A 9,238-nucleotide genomic window follows, 5' to 3' on the forward strand; every position below is an offset into this window, starting at 1 on the left:
AACTTGTGTACACCTTTGCTTTAGAGAGTCTCGGTGTACAAGATCTTTTTCAAAGCTGAACACGTTTTTTATGCCATCACGCAGCGTCACGAGCCGCGCATGTTGACATCATCATGCACGGTATCATTGCTATCAGAGCGCGGTATCATTGCTTAATAATTATTATTGTGTATCATAGCTATGAGAATAACTATGAAGAGTCCGCTGAGCGCGAATGCATACCTGGGAGTTACATCTGTTGCTAGCGTTTATTTTTCGCCCTTTTAAACTCTAGTCTCCGATCGAACTTCGCGTATTTTCCGTCTGTATTGCTTTTCTCAATTGGACCGTACGAATAAAGTCTCCTGGGAACCTCCCCACCCCCCAACCCTGCAAGTCCAATCTTTCAAGGAAAACATACGCTCTGCGAGTAATTCTGAATGACCAGCGCTTGATTCCGGCACAAAAAAGGTTTCTCAATCAAGGCGCCAGTCAATTTAAAAGCTGGAGTTTAAATATCGTAGTTCTCAAGAGCTGTTATATTATTTTTTTTAACAGGCGTGCTTGGATTACGACATTTATAAACTGCCACAGTCGTATTCGGAGGCTAGTTTTTATCACCACGATTAATTTCCAACCCCCCCCTCCCCCTGTTTTCCGTTCTGCCCTTCCTTATATAGCAAAATGAATGAAAACCTCTGAAATGTGCTTTGCTCGTAAAAGTTGGTTTCGAGCTCCATGAGCTACAGGGAAGTACAGCACAAAATGTGCATCATTTAGCATAAGCTATGGATGCGCAGTGCGGTACGAAGCACTTTGCGGTCACAGCGCGCACGAAACTTCTTGTAGGCTCTCGTGCTGAGCCGTGATGTTCAGAACAAAACGCAGATTAAACAGGAAGACCATTAGATTTAAAACTGAGCAGCTAAGTGACCTCAAAAGTATTTCAGTATTTATAAAAATAATATACGGTGAAAACTTTTTCGACAAACACATCAGAAAAAAGAGACAGAAATATTAAATATAGACAAAAAAGACACGACCCTTCATTTAGATGTCAAGCGCTAGGTAAGAATTAGGGATCATTACAGTGAAAGCAGGGTTAACGCTTTTTCGACTGCAAGTAAATTGGATGCGAAAAATTCAACACACTATGAACACTTATAACTTAGGACAGTTATCGCTTTCCATTGTGTTTCAGCTTCATTAATAGTAACGAAAACTCTGATACGAGAATTTAATTTTCTTCTAATGCTACGAGATTGTCTAACATGCAATGCTGGTTAATGCAGGATAACTTTACGTTCACTGGCAAAAACTAAGATTACTTCAATCAATTTGTGTCAGACAAGAACATCGACAGGGGGTGTTGGTGATTAAGGTACGCGGACCTGGCGTTTCACTTCAATATGTCAGTATTGAATTTACCACGAATTAACGGAGTAAGAAATTTTAATCGTATTTGATTAACCTGGTTTTGTACAATTGGCCTCCCGGGTTCGTTTACTGACTTGGTAGGGACAGTCAGTTAGTCCCTATATTTAAATATATATTCAATAATTTCGGATGCATTGCTATAAGCTTTTTGTGGCTGCCTTAGAATAAGAGAACCACACACTTAGTCCAGATAAAGCATAGACCTTATAAACGAGTTGAGAGTGGGTATTTTTGTTGCAGGTGAGGCTTGGCCGGGGCTTCTTGTCTTGTCTTTTCGGTGCTTCCTAACAAACCTCATGAAGCCATGAGACGTGATCCGTTAATGTTTTTTTTCTACTATCTAATAAATTTTCTTTAATTCCGAAACAAAATGTTTCCGCTACATATTTATTAATCACGAAAACAGAATAAAAAAGAGGAACATTTTTTTATTCGTTCCCTGGCTTTCGGTGTTTTTGGCTACCTTAACGCTTGCTTCATAAGAGCCCCTCATTTCCCTATCCTTTGTCTGTTCAATAGTTTAACGGCGCCCTTTGTTTTAGCAGCCTTATGCCATAGGTAGCATAAGAGGGTATTCACATAGCTTCCGCCCTCACTCTTGAATTACGTTTCATGGGGCGCTTGCGGTAACACAGGACGTTATATGTCGACCGCTACAAACAAGGCTGCCCTGGTCAACCAACTGAAGGGTACGTTACACGCAACGTTAATGCTCCCGAAATTGCAAGATTGAACAGACGCCAACGCTCCGTTGGTAGAGTACCGCGCTGATCACAGAAAGGCGGTAATGTGTTCCAGCTCCATTGATGTCATGTGGTTGTTAATAGTGCAATAGTACTCAAAAATCGCCAGCGAAAAAAAAACTTAGAACGCTTAACCTTCACCTCAGGAATGCGCGCGAAACGCCTTCTACTCAATCACCAATCCCAATTACCAATTTCCAATCACCAGTCAATACCTGAGTTTCACTGCGCGACGTACTACGCCCTTGCATACTCATACCTACCATTTGTTCCAGCACAATGAAGCACCATAGCACCGTCCTTTGATTTTGCGAAATTTATGACACCTAATTAGCACATTTATATGTGTTTTTAATCACTATAACATCAGTACATATCCCAAGCAGACGTTACCAAGTCAGAGACGCCAGAACGCATACACTAGGTGCCCCTAATATGCTCGAACCAACAACCCCTCGGGGCTTATTTTGCGTACCCGCCTAGCACTCGAGGGCCTGGGTTCGAAGCACAATGCGGGCGAGTTTTATTTTAATGAATTACTTTTATTTTCGCAAACCCCCGTTAGAGGAACCTTCTAGTTAAAGTTGGCTTCTTCTGTACCCTCGCGCAATTCATTACCTTCATTTTAATCTTCTGGCATTTTTCCCGGCTTACGCATCACGACGGGCGACGGCGGGGTTTCAGCAGAACGAGCTCCTTACACCATCCCGTAAATGACATCGAAGTCGAGGCCTGATAAGGAACATCTGCAGAGCGGGAGAAAGGTGCAGAGAGGGGCAAAGGAAGAATGAGAGGCAGGCGCGCGTGCCACTTGGCGGAGGCGGAGGTGGTCCAGTGGCTAGACGCCACGGGCTAGGACGAGAGGAGGGTGACGGCATTCCCCAGGCGCGGCAGCTATACATTAAGCACATGCTTCATGTGCGCTTCGGGCTGCTGTTAAACAAATGCGTAGATTTTGTTGGCATCCTTGTTTCATGATTCATCATGGTCATCATCAGCCTGACTACGCTCACTTCAGGGCACAGACCTCTCCCATCTCTGTCCACTTAACCGTCCCCTTTTCCAGCTGCAGCCACCGAATCCCCACAAACTTCTTAAGCTCATACGCCCACCTAACTTTCTGGCGCACCCTGCTACGCTTGCCTTCCCTTGAAGTCCACTCCGCCACCCATAATGACCAGCGGTTATCTTCCTTAGCATTACATGCCCTGCCCAAGCCCATTTCCTCCTGGTGAACTCGACCAGGATGTCATTAATCCGAGATGGTTCCCTCACCCACTCTGTCCGCTTGCGGTCACTTAACTTTACACCTCTCATTATTCTTTCCATAGCTAGCTGCGCTGTCTAACTGAAGCTGAACCCTTTTCGCTAGCCTCCACGATTCTGCCCTGTAGGTGAGAACCGGTAAGATAGAGCTGTTCTAAATTTTCTCTTCAGGCGTATTGGTAAATACGCCTGAAGCAGAAGCAGAAGGTTTGACAGCCATCGCCGTAGCTCGGAGGTAGAGCACCGGACGCGTAATTCGGAGGTCGTGGGTTCGGATCCCACCGGCGGCATGTGGTTGTTTTTTCTTCTGCTTTTCTAATCAATTAGCTTTAAGCGATGACATATTCAGCAATATTCTAAATTGATCAACACCACAAAATAAATAAATTAATTTAAAAAAAATTCCCTGTGCCCCTTGGTTTCTGTGGCTGTTGGCTTCTGTCATATTTACAACGAGCCCCTCATTCCCCTTCCTTGTTTGCTGTATTGGTAAATTGCCATTCATGATCTTCACCCCATTCTTGAGCTTCACCCTATTCTTATTATTATAGTTATTTCCCTCTCATGATCCGTATGAGCAGCCACTACCTGCTCTAAGTACACGTATTCCCTCACCACTTCCAGCTCCTCGCTAGCAGTTCTGAACCGCTGTTCTCTTGCGAGACTATTGAACATTACATTGGTCTTCTTCATGTTAACTTTAACATCCACCGTTCTGCTCCGCCTGTATAGCTGATTGATCTTGCTTTCCAGTTCTGCGCAGTGGCATCGCAAGAAAATGTCATCAGTGCATGTCAAATTACTTAAAATTTTTTATTTACACTTATCTCCAGCTGTTCGCAAACCAGACCTCGAAAACCTCCTGTAAACAGGAGGTGAATAGCATTGGCGATATCGTGGCTCCCTGCCTTACACCCTTGCTTAATGTATTTTTATTGTTGTCTTTATGAAGTGCTATGGTAGCTGTGCAGTCGTTACGACGTCCACTATTTTCGTACAGGACTCATGTACACCCTGAAACCGTAATATTTCATGACTGTTGAGGTTTCAGCTGAGTCAAATGCTTTCTATTAATCAATGAAGCTTATATATTTGGGTTGATTATATTCTGTGCACTTCTCTATCGCTTTATTGATAGTGTGCATATGGTCTATTGTTGTCGCGAATCGGGGTGATACGTCCCCGACTGGTGAAGGGGAACGCTTTCGCGTGCAGGTTCGAAGAAAGGAACAAAGAAATCAAACAAAACAAAACGAAACCGTGTTTATATTTTAAACGAAAGGGAGCCAGTAGAAGAAGCGAAAACACTAAGGAAAACATACACTAGGCACGCATAAAACACAACAGATTAAAAGGAGAGAGTTCACCAGATTCAAAGCGTCCCAGGTGGTGCGGGAATGCCTTGCAGGTAGCACAGACGCGGGTTGGCGAGTTGCGATGCGTCGCTGGCGTTGCGTTCAGGAAGGCGTTGGTAGAGAGCCAGGAGATGAGGAACGGAGATGATACGGGAGACGCTGAAGAACTCCTCTCAGCCGCCCCCAAGAAATGGGCAGCTGCAGCAGGAAAACTGTAGCCAGGTTCTGTCGACGGCGTTCCGTAAACACCGTAGGCTTGTGCAGCCTATCCAAGGAAGCCTTGGCTGCTGCCTCTTCCGACCTCGAAATGGATGCAGTAGGCCGGCGTCGTTGATTCAAGGAGGTCCACGGCAGCACAGACCCGAAGTCTGACGGCTGCCACCTCCACGCTTGAATGAGGCTTAATGGTCTTGCGTCGATGATCCAAAGGAAGCCTCTGGCAGCTCGGATCCAACGTCCGACAGCTGCCACTTCCACGCTTGAACGACCAGACTTGTGCTGCGGTGTCTTCCTCAACACCTCGGTTTTCTGACACGTAGCTCTACGCTCCTCGTGCCTGCCTCGTGCACCCCACTCGCACGCGCACACGCGCAACGCGGGGCTGGCACGTACGGCGCTCCGCTGTCCTACGCACCACTGCCGACACCCCGCGTTCCAAAAAACCCCTTGACCGTCAAGTGTGCACATCGCAATTGTCCAGTACCTATACGAAAACCTACCTCATCATTTGGCTGATTGAAGTCGAAGGTTGTCCTGATTTCATTTACGCTTACGTTAGTAAATACCTTGTAGGCAACAGACAGTAAGCCGATCGGTCTTTAATTCTTCAAGTCCTTGGCATCTCCTTTCTTATGAATTAAATTAATGCTAGCGTTCTTCCAAGCTTCTGTGGCTCGAGGTCGTGAGACATTGCGTCTTCAAGGAGGTTAGTTTTTCTAGCACAATCTCCCCTCCGTCCCTCGAGAGATCTGCAGTTACAGGATCCTCAACAGCTGTTTTCCCTCTTTGCATTGCTCCTAAGGCTTCCGTTATTTCCTGCGTCATTACTGCGCATATATATTGCTGTGCTCTACTGCCTGTCATTAACGTACTGATTACATGTGCTACAGTATAGATTTCTGTAGAACACTTCGGCTACTTCAGCTGTCTCATCCATATTGCAAATGACATTGCCTTCTTTATCTGTCAGCCCACACATCTGGTTTTTAAGTATGCGTAGTTTTCTCTTCACTGCATTTGCGCTACCTCCGTTCTTTAGAGCATGATCAATTTTTTTCACGTTAAATCTCCTTAGGTCGGCTACCTTGCGCTTATTTATTAGAGTTTAGATCTCTGTCAGATATATTCTTGCCTTAGGCCTGCCCTCTTTCGCACTGAGGCGTTTCTTAATCAGATTTTTCGTCTCCTGGGATAACATTCCGGTATCCTGTCAAACCATCTTACCACCTGCTTCTACTGTACACCCCGTAATGATAGCCGTGAGATTACGGTTCATTCTTTCAACATTAAGATCGGCTTCCTCATTTAGAGCTGGATATCTATTCTGCAGCGATATCGTGTATTCCCCACTTTCCCTGTTGCAGCTAACTCTTTAATGGGCTTCCACTTCACTAATTTCTTTCGTTCTGTTCTCTGGTCTTAGCTAATTCGGGACCTTGGCATTTTGTGGTCGCTACAACGCACTCTAACAAAGACCTACACATCCTGCACGATACAAGCTTGAACGCATAGTAGTACGAAGTCTATTGCATTTTTAGTCTCACCATTGGGGCTCTTACACGACCACTTCCTGTTTTTTCAGTTCCGGAAGGAGGTATTTATGATCCGTAAATTATTTTCTCCTTGCGAACGCTACTGAAAACTCTCCTCTGATATTACTAGAGCCTATGTCATTGTCGCCTACCGCCTGGTCTCCGGCATACTTCTTCCCTTCTTTAGCTCTCAAGTGGCTGATTTGTAGTGTTTCGTAATTTTACTATGTTTAATGCCGATTCGACGTCTTCATAGAAGCATTCAACAATCTGGCCATCATGGATTGATGTAAGCGCATAGCCCTGCACCACCTTCAGCTTCTGCCTCTTATTAAACCTAATTACGATAGGTGCTACTCTTCGGTTAATACTATAGAACTCCTCGATGTTGGCAGCTACTTCCTCATTGATGAGGAATCCCACACCTTGTTCTCATCTGTCCGCTAATCCACGATAGCAAGACTCTGTACTCCTCATCTGTCCTCCTAACCTTACTGAGCTCTATCGCATCCCATCTAATGACGGCTGGTTCCTCGAGCAGCACTGCTAGGCTAGCCTCACTGGACAAGATTCTAGCATTAAACGTTGCAAGGTTCAGTTTCCAATGATGGCATTTCCGGAGCCAGAAATTCTTAGCACCCTCCGCTGTGTCACAGGTCTGACCGCCACCTTGGTCAGTTGCACCGCATCCGCTGGGGACTGAGGGACGATGGTTAATTGGCTTGTTCGTAGAAGGTTCTGGCCAAGCACTACACTATGGTGACCAACTTCGGAATTACCTGCAAAAGTCACGAGTAAAACACAGCTGTAAAACAAAATTACATTGCTCAGGAGGCAGGAGACAGGAGTGTATGTTGAAGGCAAGGGAGCGGCAGACGGAGATGCTGCGAGGAGAGAACGTGCGACTCATTCGTCCAAGGTCACTGCAAGTTATTTGTTGGTTGTACGAGTGGTTAGACTCAGGGAGCCCGATGGTTTTGATTTTCTCGGGGCAGCGGCGTGGTCTTGATTTTCTGGGGGCAGCGGATGACTGGGACGCTGCCAGCATTAAGTAACGGTTGGAAAACAAGTGTAGCTTCTCTTTCCCAATTTCGCCAAACGTGCTCACGACTGATCGAAAAGCATTTATCATGCTAGTCTTTCAGAAGAGGGCTATAACACAAGGTGTTTCCTGATGCCAAATTACGTTACCGATCTCAAAACTGTTTGTGCTGTTCGAACCTAAGCAATGTAAGCCACAGTTGATTATGGAGGAATAAAGCGGATATGTGTAGTCTTTGCATACATGTTTTAAGGTGCCATTACTGAGGGCGTGGAAGATTGAATTGTTCAGTTTGAACGTGCCGCCTCGTTCAGTGAATTGTACGAGGCTGCAAGGCTGCGGAACGTCTTGTTTAGCCTGCAGAACGGCACTCGTACGTGGTACCAGAACCGTGAAGGCGTTTTGATATCATGGCGTGATCTCCGCTGTTGGAGACATGCACCAGCGCGGATCGTAGGGAACGAGCTCAGCAAGTTCTTTAGTCCCGGATAAAGATTCCCAAAAGGACACACACCATGTATGTCGAAGACATGATATTTTTCTGGCGAGCTGATTCAGCCACGTCGGAATTCAAATATCTGCAGCTTATTTCTGGGAGTTAAAGAAGAGCTTCTCGCTGGCCTGGTGCGCATCCCCTCCGGTACTGCAGCCGAGTTTATGATGGAAGCGGTTATCGTGGAGCAACTCCTTCAACAGCTTTTCATCGGGTACGATAGGCCAGTACTTGCTGCTTCTGCTACGGAGTCTTTTCGGACACTCGGAAGCAACCCTGGCCTCTTCATAGTCATGATCCGCTCCATTGTGAGTGAATAGCTGCAGAAAGTTTTGCTGTGCGTCACAGCCAACGGTCAGCTTTCTTGGTAGCGTAATCCGCGAGGAGGCGCATTGAGCGATTGGACCTCCGTTACTTGGTGGCAGAGCTTAGCCGTTCCAGATTGACTTGATCGCACGACATGCGCAGGCGCTCTGCGACGCCCAGCCCGAGCTTCTGCGTCATTTGCTCCAGATCAGCACGTCCCGCTGCCGTCCGTGCACATTGTGCCGTACTTGGCGAATGATCGCCCACCTCTGCGTGAGGCGGACGTCTGGCGTGACCCTGACCGAGGCGTTTGTGGTTCCACTCTGGAGAGCCCGGTAATCTCTTCCGCCAATGCCCATATCGTGAGCTTTGCCGATAGGGTTTCCCCACCGACGCGCCCAGACATCCATTTGGTGAGCGACCCCATAATGTTGAAGAGTACGTGGCCCTGCAGCGTCTGTCATCCCCAGAACGATGTCAATCAAGGTCGCTGTAACCTCGCTGACCGTCCCCATAACCGGCCAGCCAGCAGTTCTCACGACCGACGAAAAGGCAGTCGCCGAGCCCTCCCCGGGAAAACTAACGACAGCGACCTGTAGGGGAGGGGTCGCTGGAACTCGACGCGCTGCAGTTCCCCCCACGATGAAGACATCTTCTGAACATGATGACCGGTTTTCACTCGGCATACCTGTGCTCATCGACAGTCACAGAATTAGCACGTTGCTGGACACCGGAGCGATTTTTCTATTTTAAGCCGCAAATTGGCAGCTCTTGTAAAAAAAGCTACGACACATTGGTCTGGTACGCAGATCCGCACGGCTGACGGCCACACCGTCACTCCGCTTGGCCAGTATACAGATCGGCTA

This window comes from Amblyomma mixtum, chromosome 2, assembly GCF_055824585.1.
Source record: "Amblyomma mixtum isolate Tamu chromosome 2, ASM5582458v1, whole genome shotgun sequence".
Lineage (NCBI taxonomy): Eukaryota > Metazoa > Arthropoda > Arachnida > Ixodida > Ixodidae > Amblyomma > Amblyomma mixtum.